This window comes from Arvicanthis niloticus, chromosome 12 (genome assembly GCF_011762505.2).
Source record: "Arvicanthis niloticus isolate mArvNil1 chromosome 12, mArvNil1.pat.X, whole genome shotgun sequence".
In the NCBI taxonomy this organism is placed as follows: domain Eukaryota; kingdom Metazoa; phylum Chordata; class Mammalia; order Rodentia; family Muridae; genus Arvicanthis; species Arvicanthis niloticus.
Window position 1 is genome coordinate 12156100 of NC_047669.1, and position 27536 is coordinate 12183635.

The 27536-nt window shown below is 44.9% G+C and overlaps 1 long non-coding RNA gene across 2 annotated transcripts; it reads right to left on the bottom strand.

Annotated features, from left to right (window-relative positions):
- LOC143444023 (uncharacterized) lies at nucleotides 1-27462 on the bottom strand. 2 transcript variants are annotated; one of them, XR_013113504.1, is made up of 4 exons: nucleotides 27167-27462; nucleotides 10916-11075; nucleotides 6381-6471; nucleotides 1-2997 (listed from the first exon to the last, which is right to left on the bottom strand). It is a non-coding gene; the product is annotated as an uncharacterized LOC143444023 (long non-coding RNA). The 2 variants fall into 2 exon arrangements; XR_013113505.1 differs by lacking the exons at nucleotides 1-2997; nucleotides 6381-6471; nucleotides 10916-11075 and adding exons at nucleotides 17300-21889; nucleotides 23329-23424.
- Between the last annotated feature and the right edge of the window lie 74 nt (nucleotides 27463-27536).

Here is a 27536-nt window from a genome sequence, read left to right on the forward strand (position 1 = left end):
GTTGTACCCTGGAGGTCCATCATTCCGGTGATTCTGTCAAGTTGACACCACCAACAGTCACAGAGCTGTAAGGTAGGCATTACACAGCTACTTATTCTCTCAACATTTGTGTAACTTCTATCACATACACAAGACTGACATAACTGTGAATGCTGTTTGCCTCAAGGCCCAAGTTTTCTCTCTCTGAAGTCTTACACTCAACACACACAGATGTCCGTCTTCCCACTCAGCAGTGAAGATGTTTAGTGTCATGGGCTAGGTGGACAAACAAATGTTCCCCTTTTCCAAAGGGTAGTCAGCATCTTTTTTCATTAGCACTCAGTGGGTCCACAAAGGGAATTAGCATTCCTTCTCATTGGCACTTAGTGGGTCCACAAAGGGAAGTCAGAATCCCTTCTTATTGGTACTTAGTGGGTTCACAAAAGGAAGTCAGCATCCTGTCTCATCCGCACTTAGTGGGTCCAAATTGCTATACTCTTCTTGCCACAAATCATGGCTGCTCTGTTGCTATTTATTATGTGGCTTGGAAAATTCTCATCCAGTCTCTTCTGATGCCTACTCCTCCCTGCCTACCTCCTATGAGTATTGTGGAAGCAAATGTGATAATAATCAATAAAGGATGTTGCAGACTAAAAGCTATTTTTATGTTCTGCCCTAAAGTAATAATAGTTATTTTAATATAATATTTATATGAATAATTATTGCTGTTTTTCTTATTGTTTCCTCCCTATTATTAACATGGGAGGTTGTTATTTGCTTCCAAGAACCAGACAGCTGTCATTTGTCAAGTGATTTACTTGCCGCATGAAAAAAAACCAGGATGAACTCAAAGTCCTCTTCCATAAAAAGCCCGTCTCTTCCATCAGAACTACAATAGCAGATTTTTATCCAATGTGAAAGTGTTTATTGGGACACGGAAGGGATGACCTAGGTCTGAGCCTTTCACAGGCATGGTCTTATCACTCGCAGACAGAGGAAGATCTGCCTCTGCCCCACTGGTGACTGGGCCTACCAGGATCAACTGTAAGACCTCATGGTATCCAATCTGTAGACCCTTGGATTTCATTGTCTGTCATACATGGTTATGTCTCTCTCCTTTTTGTTTTATTTTGTTTTGTTGTCACAGGGTTTCTCTGTGTAGTCCTGGTTGGCCTGAAGACCAGGTTGGCCTTGAACTCAGAGATCTGCCTGCCTCTGCCTCCCAAGTGCTGGGATTAAAGGTGGATACCACCACTGTCCAACTCTGTGCTTTTGACTTGGCTGGTCTAAACAAATGTACCTTCTCAGAGTCTAAGGAAGTAGATTCTGACTTTCAGAAGGACGACTTCCTTCTTTTGTTGTTAGTTCCTCAAAGTACTTTTGCTCCGACTTAATTACAAGTCCCAGGTGGACCTCCTTAATGACTTCATCTCCCTTGTTGATGAACTACAATCAACAGAGTTCCAGTGTTATTTGTAAGTGCTGCAGCTTAGCAACAGGGCTTCTCTGTTATTCGTGATTAGAAATTAGTTCAAAAAATGACCTGACCCTGCATTTCTATTCCCGGGATGAGTAAGCACAGCATCGCTCATGGACAATTAATCCTGGGAAAGACAACTGATACGGAGATGTGGGTCTCATCTCTGTTATATATTGCCCATGTGACAATTTCTCTTTTCTCTGTAAAATGGGCATATACAGATTTCTTTGCAGTGAATGTCATATTTATATGTTAGTATAACATACGTTATACTAACTAGGAAGTGCTATATACCAAGATTAGGTCATAGTGAAAGATTCTACTGGAAGATTTTGGAGCTTGAGACAAGAAAGATATATATTCACTTTTTGGTATTGGCTGCCCTACCAATGGCAGAGATGGGGGATGGGTGGCAACAGGAATTGTGGAAACAGTTGGGGCAGAGTGTGCATTTGAAGTTAGGAGAGCTTGCTCTTGTCCAACTGTCACTTGGTTTTATATATATATATATAATTATATAATATGGAAATATGTTATTCAGTATTATAGCCACCTAAGCACTCCCCTTTCCAGGCTCTTCCCAGCCTCTAATGGATGAGTTGATAAAGCCTCTGTTTTTAAAGCAAGACTAAGCAAGGTGAGCTTTAAAACATGCCAGAGCCATTAGAGTAGATAACTTCTAACGTCCCCTCTGTTACATGATAAAAATAAGTCTAACTTAAAACGCTGAAAAAATTAATAGTTGCTGGGATAAATGACATTTGAAGGTCAAGTCTTTGTCACCTAGTAGGGAAGGGATAACTATAGTAGGAAAGTAAGTTGGTCAACTCATGATATAGAGGGGCAGTTTTAAGCCACACCCTATTTGTGGAAGGACAGATGGAAACCTGGCTATGAGCTTTGGGCTTAACCCAGGACAAGACTGGGCCTTAATCTCCTCCTTACCAAGCTGAAGGGCGTCTGTTTTTTGAAGCAGTTTCCACTTCCAAGCTGAGGAATCTAACTTTCAGTGTAACTCCTAACAAGCCCTGGGCAAGAGGAATCAGGCCGGCCTCCCTGTGCACTGTGAAGCGCCTGGTTGAAGCAGATGGAGTGTGTCTATCATGGCGGCTGCATAACCAGTCTGGTCACTTCAGATGTCTCTCCAATTAACACTCATGGAGGCGGCCAACTGCTCAAGCAGCAGAATGTGGTGGTGGAGAAGACGGTGGGAATGCCTGGGCCCGATGCCACACCTATTATCTAAGCCTCCTGCCTGAGTAGAGGAGGAGTGGGAGGGGCCAGCCAGACTTCACAGAATGTGGGAGGTGGGAGGAGGGGCGGGTAAAAATGGGAGGTGAGATGCCTGCTCAGATTTCTTTAGCTGCTGAGTCCTAGAAAGTTAGATGGGAAAGCTCATTCAGTAACAGCCCTTACTACACACTGAAGATTCCATTTCCTCTTCTTCCTTGCCGTTGTGTGCAGGGTGCTGTCACCTCTTGCTTCTTGCTTCCTGAAGGCTCTCTCTTGTATTTTATCTTCCTTCTCAAAATCAGGTCCTACAAGATAGCCAGAGTGAGCTTTCTAAAATACAAACGTGGTTGATTATATTATTCCCTTGGACTAGTTCCATGTAAGCCCCATAGCCCAGCATTTTTCAGCCTGAGAGTCATGACCCCTTTGAGGGCCAAACAATACTTAAACAGGGGTTGCCTAAGACCATAGGAAAACACAGATATTTACATTACGATTCATAACAGTTGTGAAATTACAGTTTGAAGTAGCAACAAATATAATTTCATGGTTGGAGTCACCACCAGGGAGGAACTGGACTAAGGAGTCACACAGCATTAGGAAGGTTGAGGACTGCTGGTCTAGACTTACATACATATTCCTGGGGAATACCACTTCATGCCCCTTCTGTCACCCCACTGGGTAACACTGGGTAGTCACTGGGAGAATCTTTCTGAAAGTCCCCCAATCCCCTCCCTTTCATATTTCTTCTTCTGTGTTCCTTTTCTACTTTGTCCCAAGAAGTTCATGGCTATTAAATCCCAATTTAGCTATAAGCTCTCCTAGACCTGTAACTGCTACCAGAATTTTCACCTTCTAAGTTGGTCCTTACATGCCTCACCTTCGGCACACTGAGATTTCGGGGGATGAGGGATTGTTCAGCTGCCAGAAGCAAGACTGACTTGGACAGCAGATGTTTTAGTGATCTCCGGAATCTTTTTTTTTTTTTTTTTTTTTTTTCTGCTGTGGGATACCACGTTGCCTTAAGTGGATACTTGGTCAAGGTTCTTTGTGCTTTCGAACTACCTGGATGGGGAAGTCCTTGTCTTTAAACAGGCCTAGTAGAAGGAAGTGACTCACTGGCGTCCACAGAGAGGGAGGACCAGCAACTTACACCCTTGACTCCCACACCAGCACCCCCCCCCCCCCACACACACACACTTCTGGTAGTTTCAGCCAACTCTTTCCCTGTCAGATAAAGCACACTCTGGACAGGGGAATTATGCAAAGGCAAAGGAAATCAGGTCCTCTGATGTGCCAATTCCCCACGCTCCTGGATTTCCCGGGTTTATGGATTGGGTATTGGGTGCCACATGGAGTGGGCAGTGGGAAAGCAGGGCTGTCTGAGAGGTAAAGAGGCAGGCATCAGCCGGGGTTATTTAGGGAACAAAAATAGAATTACATCTAATACTATCTCAGGTGGGTATTTGTTTTGTTTTTTTTAAGATTTATTTATTTTATGTATGTGAGTACACTGTTGCTGTCTTCAGACATCAGGAGATGGAATCAAATCTTGTTACAGATGGTTGTGAGCCATCATATGGTTGCTGGTGTAGAGTGAAAAATTATAAAGGCCATCTTATGAAATATGTGTGAATTTTTCGCCTTAGACCTTGGGCAGAAAAGCACCTGCCAGCAGGTTTGGGTCCATCTAATTAGTTACAGAGGAGGGGGAGTTACAGGACAAAGGCCTGTTAAGAACATCCCAGAAACTGACTGGCCAAGGGAAGAACTACACCCTGCCCCCATGCTACAGCCTACTAGTGTTCAAAAAAAGGTAAAACAACCAATCCTGTGCACCCGCGGGAAAGTTCGCTTTTTCCCCACCCCGCCCATATATAAGCGCTATGCCCCTGAGCCACGAGGTCAGTCCCTCTATCCCCTATGTGAGATATGGGGATATGGGCTGGCCCAGAGCTCTGATATAATAAACCACCTCATGTGCTTTACAGCAAGACGGTCTCTTGTGTGTCCTTTGGGTGCGTGCTATCCTGTGACTTAAGTGAACCTCCTTTCTGGGGAGTCCCGGACCTTTCATCTTGGTTCCCTGACCTGGAATCGAACCCGGGCCGCAGCGGTGAGATCGCCGAATCCCTTTCACTGGGAATTGAACTCAGGACCTTTGGAGCAGCAGTCAGTGCTCTTAACCACTGAGCCAATCTCTCCAGCCCCCATTGTTTTTTTTTTTTTTTTAATTGGTTTTGTTTTTGTTGTTTTGTTTTACTTTGTTTTGTTTTGGCCAGGCAGTGGCAAACAGATTCCAGAATATTCCTTGTTCAAGCACGTAGGAAATCCCCGCCTGTGTTGGTCTTGGGGAGGAAAGCTTGGCTATGAGCAATTTTTCCTGAAAAATCAAAACAGCTCTTCCAAGTGGGCTCCGCTTCCAGGGGCAGCTCAGAGCTGGGCACGCTTCCCTGTGCCTGGGTGTGAGTATGAAGGTATCCAGAGGAGGGAAGGGAGTCTGAAGGTCAGGCTGCTGGGAATCCAAACCTCCAAGCCTGATTTACAGCCCCGGGCCTCAGATCTCCTCCCACTCAGCCCACAAAAACCCCCAATTTTCTTCTCTGTGAGCCAGCACTCTTCAGAGCTGGGAACTGAGATCTAAGCAGTGGATTTTTCTGGGCTTACGTATGGTATGGATTCTTCCTTGAGATGACGGCAGAGAGGAAGAGAAGTGGTTCTTAAAAAGTGTGGGCAGAACACTGGGGTGAGTCAGAAAACAGCAGCCGGCCTGGAACAGGCTGGAGATTATCCAGCCTCACACTCTCCTTGGCTCCTTCTTCCCTCTTGATTTCCTCTCTTATTGTGACTTCCAAATAAAATCTTATAGGGAAGCCCAACATACTAAACTTAAAAACAGAACTTCCCCAAGCTACTGGGGATCAAGGTTCTGTTCTGCCTCTTTGTTCTTTTCCCAAGTATCTGCAAGGATGGAGCCTCTGAATTCCCTGCTCCGATTTCCTGGCTTCAGGGAACACAGCTGAGTAGCTCTGCTGTGATCCAACACCAACATGTAAGACATGAGATGACTGATACTCAGGGAGGTGGCAAGTCTCATTTAAAGTCACATAGGGAACTAGGGGGCGAGTTGGGGCACCTAAAGACCCCTGGGTTTCTTCCTCCTCCTCTTCCTTCTCTTTTTCTTCCTTCTCCTCTTCCTCCTTCTCCCTCTTTCCCTCCTCCTCCTCCTCTTCCTTCTTTTTCTTCTTCTTCCTCCTCTTCTTCTTTTACTTCTTCTCCTTCTCTCTCTCCTCTTCCTTCCCTTTTCTTCCTCCTCCTCCTCCTCCTCCTCCTCCTCCTCCTCCTCCTCCTCCTCCTCCTCCTCCTCCTCCTCCTCCTCCTCCTCCTCTCTCTCTCTCTCTCTTCTCTCTTCTTCTTCTTCTTCTTCTTCTTCTTCTTCTTCTTCTCCCTCTCTCTCCCTCCCCCTCCTCCCCCTCTTCCTCCTCCTCCTCCTTCTTTTCGTCCTCCTCCTTTACTAGTAGTCTGTATTGGATGCCACGTGGGCTCTGTAAAGACTTAGTCTTATCTTAGGTTTAGAGATGAATAAATCTCATTTTCAGTAAGGAAAAGGTTAATGCTTTAGAATCTCTAGGTTTATAGCTCCACGAAATCAGCTCCTTCAGCCTGGCTGTTAGCCTAACTTCCGTACCTCTATGGGGTGGTTCTTCTCTTCAAACTTGGAGCCAGTGATCCCATTCTTCCCTGCATGTATAATTTCTCCTGGGCTGGACTTCTTCCTCCTGGTTTATACAAAGTGAAAAGAGAAATCATTTCTTTTTCTTTTCCCTAGCAGGATCCAACCTGCCTCTGAGACTGGCCTTGGCGTGAGGACGTGTACCTATTCCTAAGCTCTTGTAACCCAACCTCTGCCTGAATCTCTATTCACTTGTTCCCAACTACGCTGACTAAGAATGCTCTGCTTATCACCCAGGACTCCATTAGGATGTTTCTGACAGAAACTATCATCTCCATCTTTTGTCTAGACTTAACATTCCTCCGACAAGCCTTTCATATCTACAAGTGTTTGAAGAAGTAGTGTGGAGGTGGGAGGGGCTAGCTGCACTTTGCTGTTTTGGACTCTCAGGTCTTGGTACTACAGCTCTTCTAAGCCAATCCCACTGACCTATAGAGCTGTGGACTCTGACTGTGAGCTCCTAGATTCTGTGTCAGAACAGCATCACTGGATGATGTTCATCCAATTCAGCAGAGGTCAGATGAGCCTCTTGGGTCTGTTCTCGTAGACTGTAGCTGTCTAGTCAAGCCCGGTCATATCACTGGGCTGAGTCTTTCCTTTCCCTGGATGCTTATATATATATATATATATATATATATATATATATATTATATATGTATATATCCAGTAAACCACTACTTACTCAGAATTCTCTAGGACATCTCAAACTCTGAGATTTAAAATTCTATGCCTGATCTCTCTCTCTGTCTCTCTGTCTCTCTGTCTCTCTGTCTCTCTCTCTCTCTCTCTCTCTCTCTCTCTCTGTCTCTCTCTCTGTCTCTGTCTCTCTCTGTTTCTCTCTCTTTCTCTCTCTCTTGCTCTCTCTCTTGCTCTCTCTCTGTCTCTCTCTTTCTCTCTTTCTTGCTCTATCTCTCTCTCTGTCTCTCTCTATCTCTGTCTCTTTCTCTCATTGTCTATCCCAAGACTATGGCTGTCACCCTGCTGACAGACAAATCCAGCTTTAGAAAGCCATTCCAGATATCCTTGTGTGCCCTGCTGTATCCAGCTGCCCCCTCAGAATAAAAGTGACAGAATTAGTTTCTCCTGGCTGCTGCCAGAGGCCAGGGAAAACCAAATGTTTGTCATCTGAAAGAGACTGACATAAAAGAGGGCTGGGCAGTGGTCCCTGCATCTACCAGAAATGACTGTTTGATTCAAACTCCACCTTAAAGAAAACACTGAGACCAATATTCCCCATTCTCAAAGCACTGCTTCCAAGAGCCTATATGCTGCTCTTTCTTCTAAGACCCACCCTTACCACAGACCACATGGCAATTCATTTTGTGACCTACCATAGTTGTCTAAAGAAGGCACCAGGAACCACAATCCTTTTGAGGAAGCCAAGGCTATCCCCACCATGCCTCAGCAAGGCTGAGATAGGAGGTGAGTATGCTACTGGATGGAGAGCTTTAGTGTGGAAGATTGTGAAGATCCATCCTAGGTATTGCAGGCCCCCACATAAGTACCCTGGAGTAGAACAGCTAAGAGTAGATGGGGGAAGGCAAAACCCTGTCAGACTCCCCAATTCCAGCTGCCACCATTGCTGATCCGTTGTATTATAGACACCCCCAACCTCCCAGAAGCCACTAAAACCTTACTGGGGATGGATAAATACTTCAGAGAGTGAGATGTGATTGGCCTAGTTTAGTCTAGAGCTCAGTCCTTCCACCATCAGGTCTAACATCCACAAGTTATAAGGGCTGTGAGCTCAGGTAGAAGTTCTAGACCTTGGGCCGTCCACTCACCTCTCAACTCAGGCTTTCTCTTCAAAAAACACTGTGTGAATACTTCCCCCCAGCAGACAGCTAGATGCCAATAACCATTTCCTAGAGTCAGTCAGCCCCCATTTCCTACATTCAGAGCCTACCTCGGAAGGTCAGGCCCTGGAAGAAAACCCAGGTTTTAAAGTCATGTACTAGGAACAGGCTGCAGGAATGACTCATGGCCCTTCTGGCCTTGCTTTCCAGATCACAGCCATATGATGCATTCTATTCTAGAGTAATAAGATAGATTTTTAACAACTAGGACAAGAGGCAGGGAGCCAGGATTCTTCCCCTAGGTGTGCCCCAAAGCTGCTGAGTTAGCTGTTTCCTGATTCAAAGTTCCAGATGAGGGAGAGCAAACAATGTTTCCTCTTTCCAACCCAACGTATGCTGGCAAAAATTTCTCAGAATGTATGGAGCCATAGATTTTTTTTTAAAAAGTCTGTTCTGCCTCCAGGGTCTCCCTCTGGCCCCATAGCAATTCTACATAGTCGGCAAAGCACAGCTATTTTTATCTCATGGCAGAGCAGGCTGTGGTCTGTAGAAGTCATGAGTTTGGTGACCCAGGTCACCTGGCAACAGAGGCAGAGGCACATGGCACCCTGTGTCACTCACAGTTCACTGCTTCTTTTCTTTCATCTCAAGCTTAAACACTGATAGTAAACACCACTGAAATTGTGTTATTTCCAGTATAGTAGTCGTTGTATTGCACAACAGTGATCAGACTAATCCTTTTAGGGTAGATTGTAGTCACTGCCCACCCCCACCCCAGAATCCAGTGGCAGCATCTGAGGACCTGAGACTCAAATTCCCAAGAGGACATGGAATGTGGTTAGTAGTTTCTTTGTATTCTGGCAAAAAGCTCAAGACCGAACTGATAGAGAAGGGGTCTAGGGAATCACGCTAAAAGAGAGTGTTGTGTAAAGCTGGGCTTCCCTGCTAATTACACTGTGTATGTTTCTCCCATTTTTATGTAGGCAGTCCTTGGCTACAGTTAGGAGAATAGAGAGAAAGCCTCTTGCCAGAAACTTTGGATTCCTTGGCTTATGCAGCCCAGATGCCACAAAGATAAAATCCCATCTGCAGAGCATTTAGTGCTTCAAGTTTTTTACAATCATCCACAGATACATGGTAAAACAGGTGCACACCAGACATAGTACCTTTGAGCTCTGAAACAAGTGACATTGTCGTGCTAAAAGGGGAAACAGAGGCTTCCTTTTCGGTTCAGTTGATATGAACTCAGCTAGTCTGGAAAACATGGATGGCCGTCAATTTCCCAATCCCAGCCTCTCATGACCTCAGAGGCAAGGCCTGTCGATGATAATTCTAGCTCTTGCTTTCATCGTAATTGTCTCCATCACTCTAAATAGTATGCTTGTTATTATTTCCACTGCTATATACTACCTACCTTCCATGTGCCTAGCCAGGGCAGAAGCGCCAGGAACACGCATAGTCGTATAAAGCTAAATTGAAACCGGTGAGTGTTCGGTTTACTTGAGTAGCACCATTCTGCGCATCTGGCTGGCTAACATCTCTCAACTAGAATTCATAAGGCACATTTTTTTTAGGGAGGATTAAGGTGATAAGAAGATGACAATTAAACAGAACATTAGGTAATTTTTAAGGCAGAGGAAGCAGTTACAACATAGAAAGAGAGTCTTCATACAACATAGAAAAGTGTCTTGAGAGGTCTAGAAGCTACTAGACACTGAATCATTCTGGAGTTGCAATTCTTCATCATCGAGAGAAGGAAGAAGCCATTATTCAAGTGTGGCTGGGGCAGCACACAGAGCAATGACTAGAGGAATCTGAAAACTGGTCTCCTGGAAGACTCCACCCAGGATTGAGTCAGGGGACCTGGGTTTGAGATTGAGATGTAGCACTTAATCACCAGTCATTTCTTTGATAGACCTTTGGTTTCTTATTTGTAGATTGTCAATGAATCTATCTTCCTTGGGACTATGAAGAATAAACCATAAAGTAATCTATCAACTATAAAGTATCATGAGGTTGTAATGAGAGTATCTGTAAAGGGTGCCTGAATGGGAGTCTATAATATTTTCATTGTGCCTTAATAATTTTTTTCTAAAAATAAATGATTGCTGCTATGAATTAATCACTATAGTAATTCTTATTCATATGTGGGATAATAAAAGAAATCGATGTCATGCTTTCTGGTGGAATGAATTCTTTAGTTAAGTAAGTCTTAAAATGCTTGTGGCCGAATTTCCCTGCTGACTTTCAGAGTTTGTACTACTGTAGAGACACTCTGAAAGGAGTATATTGGCTGGCTTAGTCTTTGGGGTAGGCTTGCAAGTCAAAACAGAGACCCCAAAATACTTTACCCTGTTATATAGAAATAGCAATCTAAGCACCCAAGATTTAGTGACAGCATCCACTGGAAAGACTGTTCAGAGGTTAACATGACCTTCACTGTACCAATCAGGCATGCATTCAGCTGCCACAGACAGATACACACCTAAAATATATGCAAGATGATCAGAGATCGGGTTCAAAGACAGAACAATTGTTTTGTGGTTTAGAAGACCCAGGAAGAGAAGGCTGATTATGAAGTGGGTTACCTGGAATACAACTAGATAGCGTCCAGCTAAATCATAGTCCTGAACACTTGATCTAAGGCTGGAAGAACTAGACGACGTACCCCTCCTTTTGCAGCGGGAAGCTTACCAGGCACAGAGGGAAGAGCAAACGGCCTGAAGTGTGATGGAAAAGAGCAGCAAAGAAGTGGGCTGGTGTCAGACAGAGCGGGAGGGCGGGAGTCCACCGAAGCTGGTTTTGTTTGGAGGACAGTAATTCTTCTGAAGAGGCCAGCAGAAATCACATCTCCCTGCGGGACAAAATGAAATGACCACAAGCAAATATACACGAGGTATTTTTCTGTTCCATACCTGGGACTCAGGGTGAGGAATGTTGATCATAGGCTTCTAGAACAAACATACGTGAGCCTCCCAAGAACCACTTCTGACCTTCTGTCTTATAAACATATTCATTTGTTCATTTGTTCACTCAGTGTGTGTGTGTGTGTGTGTGTGTGGTGTGTGTGTGTGACCCCATGTACATGTGAAGATCAAAGGACAATCTGTGGGAGTCAGTTCTCCTACCCCTTCCACCCCATGTATTCTGGGGTTGAACTCAGTTTTCAGGATCAAGCTTAGGTTGCTAGGTTGGCCATCAAGAGCCTTTACCACCGAGCCATCTCACCAGCCCTGATCTTATTTTGGAAATGCCCAAATGCCTTCTTATCTCCTCATTCCTTTTCAATGATATCACATCTATCTCCATTAATTATGACTTCACTGTCTGTTCATGGTGCTTGCCTTTATCCCATAATGGACTGTGTGATGCGTGGGGACTATCAAGGGCAGTTTAGGTGAGGGAAAGCTAACATCCAACTACCAACTACCAACCATGTAAGAAGTTGAATCACACTAAATGACAGGAAATAATTTTTTACCATATTACAAAAATGAATGTTTTCTAGGAAGTCATCCCACATTAATAAGGGAATAAAAGCCTTTGTGCCAGACTTCAGAATATAAAGCTGAAAGCCTTTATAATTAATGTCCACAGTCGTGGCCACGCTGCTGTGTGGTGGATAAGTATGTACAGGAGCAGATGACCAGGGTTGAGTCCTGTAATATGAGGATGGAACACTGGCCTATCTTGATGAGTTGTTATGAAGACTTAAAAAGCCAATGTAGGTAAAGCTCTTAGAACGCTGCCTAACTAACACTATGCGTATTAATACTAGGCATGCCATATTATTATTATTATTATTATTATTATTATTATTATTATTACTGTTATTATTATTAAGTATTATTTTATTTCTCTGGCTCTAGATGAAGAAAGGATCCAAAATATGTTTGAAGGGCTTACTATATGATACTTTTAGAGTTTAAATGAATATTAATACCTTTCATAAGGTGTTAGTTGTTATTAGCCACAAGATACTTAATATGAAAATATAAAAAGTTTGGTGACCTCATTGAGGCAGGACAGAAACCTAGGAGAATTTAGCCCCAAATTCCCATGCAGTATAGTGAACTCCCTCGTACTGAGAATGTTCTAGACAAGGCTGGTTGTTCCCCTTATCTATATCTGTTTGGCTCTGCCTTGTGGTGGATTATTAATGGTGAGCTAAATCCACATTCTCTTCTTGTGTTATTTGCTCTAACACGCACAGCTTTTCTAGATTAGTAATGGTGAATTGTCTTGTGCCCCACAGATATGATTCACTGTTAGTTCGTTCTAGATGGAGACAGAGACAGACAGATGGTAGAAATCAGAAGTAGAAGTAGTAGCATCTTAGCAGCTGTTTCATGATTCTCTGGGAAATGGAGCAGTGAGTGGGGCTGAAGACAATCAGCCTGAGAGGCTTAGTCAGTGCATGATTTCAGTCTTATACTGTCAGGGGATATTAATCACAAAGTGTTTCCCGGGTATGAGTTATCTACTTCCAACAAGAATGAAGATACCTTTGAACCACCCCCTCATTGTAATGCTTGACAAGGCCCAGGGACTGGTTTAGAACTTGGGCCTTTGTGAGAAGCGAAGTAAACACCCAGTGGGATAGTATATTCCTGTAATTCCAGCATGTAGGAGACTCTGACAGGAGGATCTTCCAATGGATAGATTAAGGCCATCCTGGACCACAATATCTCAAAACAAAACAACAAACACACAAGGTGTGCACCTTTCAGAAAGGTAGGCAAAGGATGTAGTCTTGTTTCTGGACTGCTTGTCTTACAGTCATATGTCCAGTTCTGTAGAAAGGCTCAAATTTCAGCCAGGTATCTCGGTTCACTCCTGAAATTTCATACTTAAGAAGTGGAGGCAAGAGAATTAGGATATTCAAGGCCTGCTATGGCTATATGGTGAGTTTGGAACAGTCTGGGCTCAAGAGAGCCTGTTGTCAAAGCAAGCAAACTAACAAAAAAAGAAAGCCTCAGACTACACCCTGTGGTGTATTAAAGGAAGTAAAGGCAGGTCTGCACTGCTAGCTGCTACAGCAGAATCTGCTTAGTCATCTCAAGGTAGCTAAGCGCTCCAAGGGGATGTGTATCAGTAGGTCAGAGTCAAAATCACTTTGCATTTGACCTCAGACTCTGTTCTACCCTGTGCTTCTTTGATTCAAATAGGAAGTACTTCTAGGAACTTCTGACCCTGTGCTCTCCCTGGTAGTAATTTAAGAGCTTCATTCTTGGCCTATGTCAGGGGCCAATTCTGCTGCAGCAGGGCTCCCGAGGAAGCAGCTGGCTAAGCCTATATCCTGCCTTTGTTTTTCTCTTTCTAGGAAAAAGCCTTTGAGAGCCCAGTATGTCTATATCACCCTGGTCTCCTCTGTTCTCAAAGACTCCATAGCAGCTGAGAAACAATGTCCCCTCTGTTGATTGCCAGAGCCAACTAACTATCTTGAGTAATCTTCCATAGCAGGCTTGGCTGTGGGCCCTCATTAATTATGTTCAAAACCACTTAGAGACAGCATTTTTCTACCCATCAAAGATGGGGTTGTTACATTCGCTACATCTCCTCCTCCAAGCCCCCAGCTCTGTGTGTGCAGCCCATCCCTCCAAGTTTCACCGTTTCTTAAATTGGGGGCAAGATAGAGTAGAGCAAGGGGAAGGCAGCCTTAGCTCTTTGGGGGCACTGGATGGGGGTTTGTTAGCTCAAGTTTCATGCAGCAGTAGGGTGGCCACAGCAGAGGACAACGGGGAAGGTGTTCAGAATGGAGAAGTGATGCTCCAGGAGCCGAGAGCAATGTTGATAATTATCACAGCAGTCTAATACTAGTTAAAGCACGTCTCTGCTACCCATGTCCAGGAGGTGCAGCAAGAAAGCACGAAGAGTTCTTTAATTATTCTTCTGAACCATTGGCTCTGGTTCAGGTTGAGTTTCTGTGCTGGAAAACTATGGAAGAGTTGGACCTGGGAGGACCTGGGAGGACCTGGGAGGACCTGGGAGGATTTGGGGACTCTGGTTTTCCCTTAGATAGTTCCCACTGGTGGCTCTGTAACACAAGAATAAGACCTCTCTCCCCATCCTCTCTTCTACCATGGAGTCTGCTTCCTTTTGTTGTGCTTGTAATCTTCATCCAGAGGTTCTTCCTCCCTCACACACCTTTACAGACATAAACTGGAGAATTGGTGCTGAATTCGACTGCGCCTTTCCCCTCCCATACAAGTCGAAGTCGTTAGGCAGCCATGACATCTGTTTCACTACAACTTCTCTCTGACCCTGGACCACTTTTACAGTCAGCTAACCTTTCCTTTCTTCCTGGACCCAGGCATCCCTTATAAAGCATCTAGAGATGCGTTTCTGAGAGCTGTACTCTTTTTCTTGCAATCTATGGGTAGTCCCTACTGCAGCCCCTTGGCTTGTCATCTGGGGTGCACTCTGAGGGTCCCCCCTTACTGCCACTGCTTTGGGATGCACCATGTCTCTGGTAGCTTCCGGCTTGATTATTCCAGCCCCCTGCAACCCTCTTCTCCCATCACTCTTTCTCAGAATCTTCAAGATTCTTTTAAAGCCATACTTCAGTTATAAAGATGCATTCATTTACTTAATAAATGCAAAATGCTTATTACAGACTCCAAAAGATCATAGCTAGACCCTATTCGTTGTTATGTCACTTCTAAAGACACTGTCCCTAAGTCCCTAGAATTAAGCTCCTGTCTTCCTTCCCTCCTTACTCTTGCCTCATATTGAACTTGATCATATTCCTTTTCTTCAAAACACACAGCTCAAACCAGTATTAATATTTATATTTATTTGTTTAAGTTTTGCTACTGCAGTAGACTGTGGATGAATGTCTGTCTTCACAGCTATCTTGCTGGTATCTACTATTCACAGATCTTAAGGAGCAACCAGGCATGAGAAAATGGATGTGGAAAGGCACTGCCCTGGGAAATAAAGGCCCTTGGCAGTCCCGGGTGTTAAAATGAATGTATTTGTCCTCTGTATTTACAGAGCCCTGTGCCCCAGTAAAGATATGCATAAGACATAGTTTGTGGTAAACTGACAGCCTTTAGGCTAAGGAGTCTATCTAGGTAAAGATGAAATCTTAACCACTTCAGTCATTGGTTTGACAATCAATTTTAAGTATCTAGCATGTACACTAGCAGTAGTGGCAGGCAGTGGGTAATGCTGAAAAATGAACACTGTAGTTTCTACACCTACAAGTCTCGGCATAGCTGTGAATGACAGCAGAGACCCGGAAAAAGGGTAGAATTGAATATGCCAGAGTGTGAGCTTGTGTTTCAAGGTAAGCCGGACTTTATCTTGGAATGTGCTGTGTATAAGTGCCCCTAACTTGTCTCCACTGCTGCCTTCTCTGTAGGTCACTGCTGGAACCGAGGTACCACTCACTGAGCATCTCAAAGACACGGCAGGAACACACATTCAGCTCTCCAGTCTGTTTCCCTGAATGCTCGGACACAAACTCCATCCCCCCCCCACCCCCAGGCTAACAGATTGCTGCCAGTTTTGAGTTGTTTGACCATGTTCTAGTCTGAGCTAATTTTGTACATAAAATTGCTTAAGAGTGAATATGAAATCTTTGACTGAAGCCCAAATATATAAATACCATTGCATTTCCTTCCTCCCCAATTTTGCAATCATCCAAAAAAACTGTTCGTGTTGTGTAGTATAATTAGTTATTTATACACCCTCATGTGGTCTATTGTTCAGAATTAAATTGTCTGGTATACAGGATTTCTCTTGCAAGGCTTATTCTGTCGGTTTATTGCTTGTCGGAAGCTGTTTGTAAATATGTCCTTGTGGAACCCCGAGGGATATGTCTGAGCATATTCAGGACTGTGGGGGGAAAATAGTACAGTCTATGTAGGCCTCTGCTGTCTGCTACTTTCTCTTTGAAGACCTAGGCAATTAGAAAGAACACAAAAATAGCCACAGGAAGGTACAAATGGAAATTATCTTGGAGATCTAGTTACTAGATTCTAGTGACTCAGTCTTGCCCAAAAGGAAGCCAGTTCTCAGGAAGGGGAAGTGAAAAGGCCTCACACACGGCCTCTTGTGGGTAGGAGGCAGCCAGAGTCCTTTTCAGCTGGTGCCTCTCTCTTCGAACCCACCTAGCATAGAGCGCAGGATTGCCACAGGCATGCCTGAACTTTACATCGTTTTCCCCTAGGACTGCATGGGCCTAGCCTGCTCTGCCCTGCTCCTCCTATTTAACCTTTATTTCCTTGTCTGCCTTCTGTCAAATGGGTTGGCCACTAACCATATTGACAAGTTTCTGTCATGTAACAATTCATCCTTCTTCCCTGTCAGGTTGAAGACACAGAGAGGCAATATGGTTCCAAGCTTTTATGTACAATGAAACTTTTTTTCGAAGGAGGGTCTGGGAGCTCTGCTTCAAAGGAGACAATAACCTGAGTGGCTCAGGATAGTTTCTCCTGGCCAGTGTGCCATGTTCACTTGCAAAGGATACATGTGGCTGCTGTGGGATAGTTTCTATAAATGCCATGAGATCCCCTGGTTGATGGTGCTGTTTAAGCCTTGTTGGTCTTTCATCTATAAAGTTTATTGTGTAGAGTTTGTAGCATTAGCTTTGATTTTTCCAAGTCTTTTTGAGTATATTGCTGTGTGTGTGTCTCTCTCTGTGTGTGACACACACACACACACACACACACACACACACACACACACACGAGTGTGCGCACACCCACATGCTAGATCCTAATTCTTAAATCAAAATTGTACTTCCTGGCCAGACAGGTCAGCTAGAGATGGGTGGCCAAATGACTAAAAGAATTCAGAAGTTCCCTTTCCACACACGTGTGGACATCAGCATATAAGTCTACTGCCAAGGTCCTACTGGAATCAGACAAGTTCTTATGCTTGGAAATACCATAGGAGGTAGCCAACATTGTAGCACTTACACACATTATCTTCCTGTGTTTTTATTCATAAAATCCCCCAGATTTTTTTTATAGTGACAGATACTAATAAAATGTATTAGATTTTAAATATTTACTACTTTTATGTCTTTATTTTAAATTATTAAATAGTAATCATACAGAAAGGCTATAACAGATGTCATGTATTTATCATCAGGACGAGCAGATGCTCACAGCTTTCCTTATTTGCCTCAGATCTCCATTTTCCTTAAGAAAATCAAGCGTACCACACACAGTTAGAGCCCTCACTTTCTATTTCCTCATCTTCTCCGTTGTATCTCCAGTCTACACAGGAGACAACGCCCCTGAAAATGGTGACATCATCCCCTTGAAATTTTTTTCCCCAACCTACTGCATCCTCAAGCAACATTTTCATGGTACCCATTAGCTTTTGTAATCAGAGGAGAATAAAGGACACATCTATCTATTCTGAACCCAATATGTGTTGTAATCTCCGTTGCTTCCACCTGGATTTTGTTCTAAGCCTGTTTATGATCTACCTACTCCATCTTAGCCTAGCGGCAGTCTGGTCTGTCCTTGTTAGAAATACACTGGACCCTGCTCCTATGACTCAGCACTTCATAAGCTGCCTACCTTGGGTATTTCCAATGCCAACTCATATGTCCTGGTCCCTGGTTGGAACAACCTACCAGACTCTTGCCTCAATCTGTGAATGGATAGAATTGTTCTTGTTGGGTCTGAACTCTTTGATTCAGCATTCTCACACCAAGGGAGAGAGTTAACCACCATCTTGCCTGAGCTGTTCTGCTTGGGTTCTCCATGGTTGGAAGCTAACCCTTTGAGAGAAAGCACATGGAGACATCTGGGACTGGAAAGGTGGGGCAGTGTGTGATGACAATGATTGACAGCATCCAACATTCTTGTTACATAATCCTAATAGTGAGACCTAAAGCAGAACACAACACATTCAAAATTTGTCCATCAAAATAATATTTGAAGGTTTATATAGGACTTACTATGTGTCAAGTGTTAAACTAAGTCCTTTTTTATTTGTTTACTTCATTTCTGGTCCAGGCTATTTGGTGTGAAGTAAAAGATGACCTCAAACTCCCAATCCTCCTGCCTCCAACTCCCAAGTGCTGGGACCAAAGACCTGCCCAACCATGCCTTGCTTTTTTATTAAAGCAACAAAAAAAGATATAATCTTATATTTGTACATGAAAAACAGGCACACAGAAGCAGTGTCCTGTAAGGAAGATCATGGAGTTCACGGGGAGATGACATTGGGCATACGCTAGCTCAACTGTTTGCTGTTTTACTGCCAAAAACTAGAGGCACGGTCTATGGAAGGAGAAGTAACCTTGAGTTCAAAGTCTCGGGTCCTCTTCTCAAACAGCTGTCTGGCTGAGGTCATGCATTTCTTCTCTCCTCTTCGTCTGATACCTCTCACTGTAGGAAAAAGTTGAATCCTGTAATTTCTCGGGGCTGGTACTTCTGCTGATGGCATTCTGTGCCTTTGCTTGAGAAGTCAGCACCAAGCTGCCTGCCCCAGTGCAATGAAGGCAATGGCACTGACAGTTTACAAAGGTTGGAATAGGAAGGCGGGCAAAGCTTCTTCAGTTGCTTGTAATCCTTAGTGACTGAAACCAGTTTGATTTCTTTTATGCTCCTCAACTTGAGCTGGGAAGGGATCCAGTTAAGAGAGGGCTTTAGAAAACAATAAAACTAGTTGCCTACCTTTCTCTTCATTCTGTCTTCCCTTTCTTTCTTTCTTTCTTCCTTCCTTCCTTCCTTCCTTCCTTCCTTCCTTCCTTCCTTCCTTCCTTTCTCCCTCCTCTCCTTCCTCTTCCTGCTCCTCTTCTTTTTCTTCTCCTTTCTTCCCTTCCTCCATCCTCCTTTCTTCCTCTTCCTTCTTCTTCTATCAAAGAATGACTAAATCCAGAAATCAATTAATTGAAACATTGAGAGATGAAGGGTCACAAAAGGAATTTTATTTCTGCTGCAATATCCACATTCTATTTTTTCTATCATGTTTTCTGACTTGGTTTTACTGATTTGGGGCGGGGGGGGGGGAGACACACATACAGAAGAGTGTGGATGGGGGGATTTAAATGGATTTATGGTACCCCCTTTAAAGTAAAATTTAAAATCTGTCTAGGGCCACCAATTTTCTGGGCCACTTCAACCACGCTTTAAGCCTTGGGATCTGGGAGTTTCTCATTTGCTTGAGTCACCGTGGTATGCCCAGGAATACTTACGTGAGGGGAGACCAGCCCCCAGGTCCACAATGTATGGAGCTGTAAAAAATGGCATGTGAGAGTACACATCAACCTTGAAAATTAAGGTGCTGTAGGAGGAGCCAGCAACCCACTGTAGGCCTGGCACATCAGCTCTGGTCTCAGAGACGCCTTCCTCCACTCTGCTCCGTAGTCAACACAGGCAACTGTTTTGCTGGAAAAGGAGGCTGCTCTCAGAATATTGCCTTCTTCTCCTCGGTGGGACCCATGGGGTCCTCCTGGCTCCAACTTTTGGACTCCAAGTTTCTATTTTGAGTCTGTTGTCTTGACTTTTGCCCCGTCTCTGAACATGGGCAATCCTTCAGTGTGGCGAGCATGCCCTTCCCATTCAGCTGGGTTCAGCTGCATTTTACTTTATTTTACCTTATTTCATTTTTACTGGGAGTTGTTGTCATCTCTAAGTGTCTAGATCTTGGTAACTCCTCTAGGATGGGCTGTGTTCTTTCTACCATGATCACACATATTTCTGAACCATAATCCCACCAACAGGCATCTGCTTGGGCTTCTTGATGCTTCGTGACATTAGGGGTCTTATGCTAGTCAATGTGAGCATCATTTTTCCCTGGTGTTAGATATTTGTGTGTTCATATCAGGTCCCTACTTATGTATCTTTCCCTTGAAGGCTTGGATACTATTTACCTCCATTCATCAAGTCTGATCACATATAGTTAATATATAATATTTACCAAATCAGTGCACCAACAGCAAAGTTACTAATACTGGCTGTGAGCTCTCTTAGAGAGTGCCACAAGTTTTTTTTTTTTTTTTTTTTTGTATGTATAGTATTCAAATTTAATCTTGGGAGAATTCCATTCTAAAAATGAAGAAAACATACAGTGGCTATTTAATGCGTATGCACTCTCAGATAGGCATTATTCTAGGAAATCCCTATATATGTTCAGTCTTCATTCTCCTGAGCACTTTACTGTGAGCCTGGAGCATCTTTCAGCCCTTTACTTATTTTACCCACAGAATTATAATGCAGATACTATTGTTACCCTCTTGTATCTGATGAAATTGAAATTCATGGAACTTAAAAAAATGTATCCAAGTCAAAAAATAGAATTCAGATTCCCAATTAGGTAGTCTGATGGAAGAGACATCCATTCCTTTTTGGGCCCTGGGCTCCTTCCCCAGTCAGCCCTGCAGCACTGCTTCTATAAACTGTGGTTATGTCCATTTTTACAGAGGACAAAGCAGACACCTATACAGATTAAAATTACCTGTACTGCAGTCCAGAGCAGAACCTCAGCTGGTGAGTGAAAGCTCATGTTCTGAACATTCACCTTTGGAGACACGTGACAGTTTTCATCTTAGGCACATATGATATTGCACATATGAGTTATACCATGCTTGAAGGTTTGGGCTGAACACAGTGTATGTTGGGAAGGGTGGATACTTATAAATTCTAAGATGCAGAACTTCCTTTCAAGAGGCAAGTGAAAAGCTATTAAAATAATCTCTACCCCCAATTTCTGTTTCTTTCAGCATGGTATTCAATGCTGGTTCTTTATCCATCAGCACTGATAGAGATTCTGAAGTGAGGAAGATGTTGAGTCCAAAATGGTCAGCAAAGGTGAGATGGAACTTGTAAGTCTAGGCGACGAGATAGACAGGCTTTCTATTTGAGGCCAGATGCACTGGCTGGGTTTAGAGGCGTTTGTTTAGAGAAAATAACAGCTCTCTCCACTCAGATTTACAGTGTGGACAAAAAAGGGGATGGTGATGTGGGGGCCAGAGGCGAATAACCAGGTTGCTTACAGCAATCTTTCTCTGTGCCTGAGTGGGCTTGTGGTTGGACCTAAGAAAGAAGTAAGTGTGTTGACCTCACCTCAGGATCCAGACAGGCCCGCTTTTGGCTCTCTTCATACACACTCACCATCAGATGACCATGAGCCAATCATTTCCTCCCTCCAAGACTCCATTTTTTTTTTCAAGGAGTCTATCAAGTGGGCACAAAGCTCCATTGTGCTTATGCAGACTGCAGTAGGTCATCAAGAACGTGAAAAGTCTTGGTTAGCTGCGAGCGTGAACCCGAGGTGGGTGTAAGATGCTGACAGGGAAGAAAGTTTTGCTCCCACTGTAGTTCCTCATATGGCATTGTGCTGACAGAGACATATCAGATTGACTCATACACAACACACGGGAAAATACACGGGAAAATGGCAGTTTTTAGCATAGCCAGTACCTAGGTCTGACACTGGCTTCAGCTGGTTTACTGGTGGGACACAGGGATGGGAAGTGCAACAGGTAAGTGCCACACTTAGGGAGAGGGAAGTATTCTTGAAGGAGGGGTATTCTTATATTCCGGAGGTTCAGGATGATTGGAGACTTTAAGTTCCAGTCTGGGCAGTCAGAGGAAGGGGCTGACAAGACCCCGTGCTTCCTTTTAGCTTCACACGGACTCCCCAGCTTTCTCAGACACAGACGCGGCTCAGAATCTGTCCCGGCCTCAGTTTCTCCAGCTGTAAAATGTAAAGATCTTACTTTTCAACATTTTTGAGAAGGCCTAGTACCCTCTCTCATCCACTCTGCGAGACTTCTAAAGAGTAGTGAAGTGGTTCCAGTAGTCCCTTGGATTCTCTCTTGAGCTCAAGTTTTTTTAAGCCAGTTCTGGAATCCTTTGGGTGGTGGCGCGCACAAGGATTCCTGTGTGTCAGTAAGTGAGCATACGTGACAGAGGGCTTTTAAATGAATCACTTTGTATCTAGAAGGGCCGCACCTGCTCCTCAGACTCGGAAGGCAGTGCAAGCAACAAGACCATTCAAAAGAGCCGCTTTCCATTCAGGTCTATAATTAGCTAGCAGGCTGCTCACCCCTGGAGCTGCTGGGGTGGGCGTGGGGCAGCCGGGAGGTGGAGCCGAACCCCTAGGCCCGCCCCCTGGATTCCTCCTCCAGCTGTCCCGGCCTGTCTCGGGTTGTGCTCCCCACCCCTAATCTGAGTCCTGCAGCTTGCTGGGCTCTGCGGGGCAGGATTCCTGGAGGACAAGGCCTGTCCACCCTCTTTTCGGGCTCTCTCCAGCTAAGAAGCCCCTTGAGGCATGCGACTCCCCTGGAGCAGCTGCATTTAGAGTGGCATCCCCTTCCCCGCCAGCCGGCTTCTGCATCCCGCCCTCGGGGCTACCGCCCGCTCACCCCGCCCAGCTCTTCGGGCCCCTCCCAGCCACCTCTCCCTCTTTGTCGCATTACATAGTAATCTGAGATGCATTGGATGGGCTCCAGGGAACAGAATGTACTTGGCAGAGGCGCGGGGCTTGATGTCTGCAAAATGTCGGAAACTCAGCCAAGAGCTGCTAACTGGGTCATTAACCTCCAAAAGCGAAGCGAGGGCTGTAGGCCCTCTCTGCCTCCCTTCATCTCGCCAATAAAAGTGCCTCAGTGTGAAGGGAAGAAAAAGCCTAAGGTTGGCTGCTTTGATTTCTAGGCACTGAAGGCAGACCGGTCTCCTCCCCCTGCCCGCGCCCCAGCTCCTCCCGGCTGCCTCTCTGCTCCGAACCAAGAGTTTACAAGTGGCCGTTCAAAGGCCCAGCAGCCTTGCAGGACCAAGCTGCAGCGTCTGTGAAGATGTTACCCGCCGCCCTTCCCTACCGCCCTTCCCTACCGCACAGCCTTAGACCCATTTTTTTTTCTTTTTTCTTTTCTTTTTTCTTTTTTTGCGAGGAAATAATAAGGGAGGGTTAAGGCTGGAGGTGGGGTGAAGAAGAAACTTCTAGTTTAGTCCTCCAGCACTCTTCTGCTCCTCCCCCTTTCTGCTCGCTACTCCTCCTCCTTCTACCCTTCCCCTCCTTCCTGAGAGCGGGCTGGAAGGCTTATTGTGCTCCGCATACAGAGCCTGACTGATGGGAGCTCCTCGCAGCTGTCAGTCCGTTCTCTGCTCTTAACTGTTTCCCCCTTCCCAACCTACCTCACCAATTGGTCTTAAGGGCCAACGGAGAAAGTCCCTCTTTGATCCTGTGACCTTCAGGCCTCTGAAAGTTCCAAGGTCCAAAGGAACTCAGGACTTAATGTACAAGTCCCCGGAAAGAAAGCAGAAAAAGAGTCTCACAAAGGCGAAATATCAAAAGAGGAGAGCCACTGAAATCCACCCCCTTCAGTTTTCTGGCCATGTTGGACTGCCAAAAAGGTACTTCCTGTGAACATCCAAACCCATTTCTCCGGTGGCTAAAGAGTGAGATGGTCCTTGGTAGTGCAACCAGAAGTGGTGTCTTCCTCAGATGAGAGCCCTTGATTGACAGAGAAGACCACTTGCCTGTCAGAGACCAGCAGGGGCAGGTCACAAAGCAAACCCGGGGAAGGGAGAATTGATTTGGCGAACCATGCTTAGAAACAGAAGTCAGCTTGTCTACGCAGTGTTTGGTGCCCTTGGCATTCTTGCCTCTGTCTTCTGCAGCCCCAACGGATTGACTGCCTTTCCCTGAGCATCCCGCAGAGGCTACTTTCTGGGCTTGATGACCCCTGCCTGGGCTCTTACTGCTATGCATTTAATTCCTCTGTAGCCACCAAATCTCAGCTTGGGTACCCACACCTCTCTCACGCTGCCTTCTTTCATTTTTCGGAGAGATTTACTAACGTTTCCAGATAATCAGTCTCGTCCTGCCTATGTTAGCTCTCTGATATGAGAGTTGTTTCTCCACGGGTAGAAATCATTCCTTGTCAATATCAGCACTGATGGTCAAAACCTGTCCTTCCCGATTTGCCTTCTTTGTTTAGGCCTTTTATCCCCATATATTTTATTGATTTATTTATAGACAGGGTTTTTCTGTGTAGCCCTGGCTGTCCTGGTACTCGTTCTGTAGACCAGGCCGGCTTCAGACTCAGGGATCTGCCTGCCTCTGCCACCTGAGTGATGGGATTAAAGGTGTGTGCCACCACAGCCTGGGATCATGAATAGCTTCCTCCATCACCCTAAAATGCCTGGCTTGGGTTGTATATTATGCAGTCACCTTACTGAGGGCCTTTATGTGAGTGTCTGGTTTGGTAAAAGTGGTAGATTGCCTTGAGGGATGTCCTGAGGCTGGCCAACCCTACAGTTTGCACCAGGCTTCTGGAGACAGGCTTTCATTTATCCGCCCCTTCCTCCCTTGGGACAGCCTGCAGGAAGAGTCTATCACTTTCTTTTTGACAAGTTTCCCCAGGATTTCTTAATACTCTGATTCCCCAAGAAGTAACTCGCCACAGCCCTTCTCAGCATCCTCACAGTAAAACTGTCACTAGATGTTAAAAAAGAGGTCTTAGACACCAGAAGAGCACCGCCTGTTTTGGGACAAGTCCCCACTTCCAGCCTCAGCTGGATTTTTGGCCTTGCCCAATATTTTTGACTGCAAATCTTCAGAATTCTCACTACAAGTTGCCCCAAAGGCCCCCGTTTTGGGAAGCTCAGAGCTCCTAGTAAAATATGGAAACACTTCACATTCTTTTCAGAACGTAGGAATGACCAAATCTCTTGCTGTTTGCATCACAACAAACAACCTAATCAAAAGCGAGCCGGTGCAAGAAGCGTGACGCCGCAGAAGATATTAAAGGTTTGAAAATAACAGTAGACAGGACGCCTGGCCTTGGTAATGCCTTCCACCCCCACCCCCACTCCACTCCGATGTCAGGGTGCCTGGGCCATCTCAGCTGACTCAGTGCTTGCTGGAGATGAATCATACTTTCTTTCTGTGTGTAAGGTCTCACTTCCTTCACCCCCCCACCCCCAATAAAACAGGCATGTTTATTATTCCTACCATGCAGGAGGAATGGGAAGTTTTAAGAGTCCTTGATAATTACACAAAAATATTATTAAAGTGAAAATTAGCTGCAAATATTTTTTTTACTTTCTGGCTAGGCACAGAGATGGGGAAGGTGTGGGTGGTTCCCTTAGGATGTCGCCATGGCTTCTGGATGCCTGGCGTGAGCACCCTAGGAACTGGACCTGGGCATGGGGGGGTCAGTCTACCTGTGGAGGTGGGAGTGTATTTGGTCTGCTTGAGTGGGAGCAAGAATCTGAGGATGTGAGAAACCCGAACTCAAGATGAGGTACATGGGGCAGGGACGGGGGTGGAGTGTGAAGGCCTTCAGTGCTAGCTTGGGCCAGCAAGCTATTCCTGAGGGCTATGGAACATCAACACTTGTCACTGAGATGGGGTGTGGCAGGATCTGTAGTATGTCTCAGTGAGCTCTTGGCCGTTGGGTGGAGGGCTGCCATCAGCCACAGCAACTTTGATCCATTTGAGCTTTGCTTTCCTCCTTTTGAGTATAAGGGATAGTTCTACCATGCTGTATTTATGCAGTGAAGACCACAGGGAAACTGCGCATGTGTGTACTCCTGTGTGCATGTGTACGTGGATGTGGGCGTGTGCTTGGATAGAAGAGGTGGGAGGGAGGTAACTGACTTGATAGGCACAAAACTAACTCCAGAACCTTGTTCTCTAACACAGCTCAACCTCTTAGCCAGGTCTAGTTGTAAAGAATCCCTGGTTATCTGGAGCACAAAGATGTTTATCTAGGCCACAGCGTAGTTCGTCTGCACTTCAGGGCCTGGCCACTGACCTCTGTCTAGACTCGTCTGCCATCTACTTCCTACTCCATCTGAGACACTTGTGTGTGATAAGATGGCCACGCCTCCATTCTAACCAGTCATTCCTTAGCTCTGTATCCTGCATTAGTGTCTCAGGAAGCTTTATACTTGAGTGGCTTGGAACTTAGAACTGAGCCTTGAAAGTCCAGTTTGGTATATCATAAGGTTCGCTGTGAGATTGGAAGTAGGAGGTTATTGTGATGGTGCCATCAAAGTTACCTAAGGACCTTTAGGTAAAGATTCATGTAAAAATGTCACGGAAATGTTTCCTTTGCACTGGGTCCTTGGGTTTGAGGGTGTCTACCTGTATACCTGCTTTATAGTTGGTGTCAGAACACTCACAATTTAGATACTATTGTTTCAAGGAGGCTTACATACACAAGCAAGTGAATGAGTAGAGGTCAGTTGGACCCACGTCAATGTAGCAAGTAAAGAACTCTATTAGTTTAAGACTATTGAACTGACTGAAACCAACCCAGGTCCTCAATGGAAAGAGACAAGCCATAGATTCCTATTTCACAGCCTGACAGTGAATACCAGCTTCTACTAAAATCATTAACTTATTTTTCCTGTATTTGATGGGCTGTTTTTGTGAGAAGCAACACACGAAACCAAGGTGAAGCAGGGAAAGACTACCTAACAGTCCATTTAGGTCATGGGGATTGTGAGCAAGGGAGGTGACGAGGGAGAAGGGCCATTTTAAGCCTATGTTCCAGGTTCATCCTACTGATGACCTTGAGATCCATGGCTGATCTGGACTGAACCATTATGTGTAGGAGTCAGGCTCTGAAGTGTCTCCTGGTTCTTTTCTGTTCTCAGAAATGTCAACATTGTCAGTGATTGACTGCTGACATTTAGTCATCCTTTCTTGGAGTCTACAAACAAGCTAAGAAATGATATTCCCAATCCTTCCACTCATGAGGACCAAAGGGTGGAAAGACATCCAAGCGGGATATGTCAGAAGTCCCGGATGAAAGCTGTCATCCCCCAAGTTCATGTTTAGTCACGTAATAATGTCTGGCTACACGCTTACTCTTTATTATATTGAGTTCCCAAAGACATTTTGGATTTCAATTCTAATATGCTAGTCTCAAAATGCAGAACATGAAACATGAATTGCATATCGTGAATTCTACAGTTCAGGTCTCTTACACAAGGACAGTGAGACTTTTTAAAAGCTTACCTATGGCGACCTGACCGAAGAAACGGAGGCAGGAAATCTTAGAAGAGCCAGGGCTACATCTGAGATGCCCTCTAGTCCTTGGTGTTCATTTTGATTCATAGGCTATGTGTTGGAGCTTGGTCTCTGGGCTCCAATGGATAACCTTTGCTAGGTTAAAGATTATCAAGACTGTTTTTGGGCTCTGACAGTTTTGTGGATCTGCACTATCTGTTTCTGATCCAGTGTTGATTTTGTGCTGTTGTTTGCGCTCTGTCCATAATATCTGCCACTGCGTTTAAGAGAACAAAAATGTTCTCTTGCGCCTGACAAGATAGGGAAAGATAGCGGGATCAGCTTGCGTGGCTTGGCTGTCTCTGACACATACACATGC